Source organism: Phaethon lepturus, unplaced genomic scaffold, assembly GCF_000687285.1.
Source record: "Phaethon lepturus isolate BGI_N335 unplaced genomic scaffold, ASM68728v1 scaffold21086, whole genome shotgun sequence".
Lineage (NCBI taxonomy): Eukaryota > Metazoa > Chordata > Aves > Phaethontiformes > Phaethontidae > Phaethon > Phaethon lepturus.
The window spans coordinates 4,292-7,097 of NW_010545895.1; positions in this window are offsets into that span (position 1 = coordinate 4,292).

Here is a 2,806-nt window from a genome sequence, read left to right on the forward strand (position 1 = left end):
CAATCACCAGCGATACCCTTCGGTTTAAGGAGAGCCGGGGCAACTTATCGCAGACACAAGCAAAGCAAACCAGCTCCCTCCAAAGACTTCAGGACCCAAATTGGGGCTTGGCAGTAGCTGTTGACAGGATCCATCCAAACACCGACTTGATCGGGAGAATTAAATGAAGAACCAGCAAATGCAGTATATTTGCTGGGGTTGGATTTCCCTTTCAACCGGAAGAGGAAATTTTATATTTTCTTACTCTTTGCAAGAGAGGATATTTCAAGTGAGCAATCGATACCTGGCCAGCTACCTGTCTGCCTGCAAGCACAGCATCTGGCTGTTTATTAAAGCTTGGAGGGGTTTGCCAAAACATTTTTCCCCCTTTGTATGAAAGGCTTTTCAGTAGAATACAAATGCTCACTTATCCTGTGTCAGATCTGCTCGTGTTTGCTCCAAAAATGGGTGCTGCCCGAAGCCGGGTCTCACAAAGGATTTCAGAACTTTGAAACTTGGTTTAATTCCAATCTGATGGGAAAAGCAAATATTTTAAACACTCTGTAGGAAAGAATCTGGGACCAGCACCGCCCCCCCCCCCCCCCCCCCTGGGGGGCCCCCCCCCCCCCCCCCCCCCCCAGCTTGAAAAAAAAGCAAAGAGTATTACAGTGATAGTCCTCCACATGACCTGGAGAGGGATTTTGTGTGGGAAGATCAGCCCCTCCTGGGCAGAATGGGAAAGTGGAGCTGAGCCTGTGAGTTCAGGCAGAGCTTGGCCGCAGTTAAACGAAGCCATCTCTGCAAAGCTTTTCTGGGTTTGAGGAATCCTCATTCTGCAGCAGGACACCGTTCCACCACAGAAATCCAGTCTGCTGACCCAAAGAAATCTAGAAGACATGGGACTTTCAGTGGCTGGATGAAAACAGAAATAAATCATTAGGGGGGAAAAAAAAAAAGGTTTTAGGAAATATTAGCAGTTTGTTTCCCGTGAGCTTCTTCACATGAGGAGGGTCCATGCATCACACTCAGCTGCAGAGGCAGACGGAGAGGAGGGGAACGGGTGCAGGTTGCTTTGGGTGCTGAACTCTCACCCTCCCCTGGCTGCCAGGGCAGCATCGCCGCGTCCGCTTGGGATGGAGACCACTGCTGGCAACCCCCCCACCCCCCTGCTCAGCCACACACACCGAAGTGCCGCGAGACAAATAGGACCAAGAAAGAGATGCCCTATTTAAACTTTCATCACTATTTTTCTCCCCGCTCCCCTTGTTTCTTTTGATTTATTTTTTAGCACGTTTTCCCTAGGCTGTGCTGTTCGCCTGCATCTGTTTTCTCTCCTCCTTCACTCTATTCCGAGGGCACCCGCAGCTGCCCTGCATTTTTCAGGCTGTCCAGGCTCAGCTCCCCCGGGCTGGCGAGAAGAACGAGGCAGCAGAGCTCCAGCAGCCAAGCAGCGTCAGGCTGGGGGAGATGCGGGCTGGACACGGAGGCGCAGACACGGAGGCGCAGCAGAGGACCTCTAGACATGACGCTGCCCCTCTTGCTAGCCCTCCCTGGCCGAGCAGGGACCCTGGGACAGCTCATGAAGACTCGTCCGTATTGCATGGACCGTGTAATTGCCCTATGAGAGCCCCATCCCATTTGCACCTTTCCCAGGGTGGGTGACCCTGCCGGGGCGCGGCGCTGGAGAGACGCAGGAAGGGTGCCGGTCACGTAGGCATCCTCCGAATGACCAGCCTTCCGTCCCATGCCGATCTCTGGCGGCACGTGGGGGCTGTACGCGTTGAAGCAATGCCAGCATTGGCACCGCAGCCAGCGTGGCCCCTGTAATCTGAGCGTGCGACACAGACGGGATTTCTTCAGCATGCCTTACGTGGGGAAGGAGGACACGGGCAGCTTCACGGATTGTTTTCCTTGCCGAAGAGCTGAAGCTCATCCTGCTGAGCACCCTGCAGACAGACATGGTCTCCAGGTTTCAGATGTCAGATGCGAAGGAAAATCTGGTCAGTCATGCTTGGAGGAGGGAATATTGCGAGTTGGAGCCAGGACTCTCAGCCCTGCGACTGACCCCATTTGCAACCCCAGTCCCTTTTTCCTTACCTGCCAAAGCTCCTCATCTGCAAAGGGATTGCAATCCTAATTGCATCGGGAAGAGGAGATGTAGAATGGATGCATGTCAAGATGGTTGAGGGGAATATGCAGTTGCAGTCCAGGATTAGGTTTCCTCCAGAGCTCAGGTCACCGACCCCCACAGATCTACCATAAGTCTTCAGTTAGTGCTGCCCTGAAAAACATAACCCGTGACAGCGCTCAAACACAGCAAAATCTCAGCCTTTAAAGTGCTGGACAAAACCTAAGAGGCTGTTTATATCCTTCCTAGCTCTAAAGAGCTGCTGGAAGTCTGAATCCTAAATGTGTAAAGTCCTGATAAATGAAAAGCTAAACATTCATGTAGCTGTAAGCTGCTCTGCAGTGGTTTAGGCCCTCACTGTTTGTAGCCTTCAGGCTTGATAATACAGTGAGACCCCAGGCAGCCTGCCGGAAAACCGCTGCCAGGAACACAATCCCTGTAAGGGGATTCTCTTATCCAGTGTTGCAAGCTCCATCCTAAAAGCAGCTTTGTTTTCTAGCCCCTTTTCCTCCTCTGGGGAAGCTATCCTAGATACCTGATGAAAAGGAGAACCTTCTTTCTTCCCCAGTGTCCACATTTCCTTCTTTTTCCCCTTCTCCCGACCTTCCGCCAGTTCTTTCACTGCAACCAGTCATTAGTCTCCCAGCCTTTATTTCACCAAATTAAACAAGCCAATTTCTTCTGACCTCACCTGGTAGG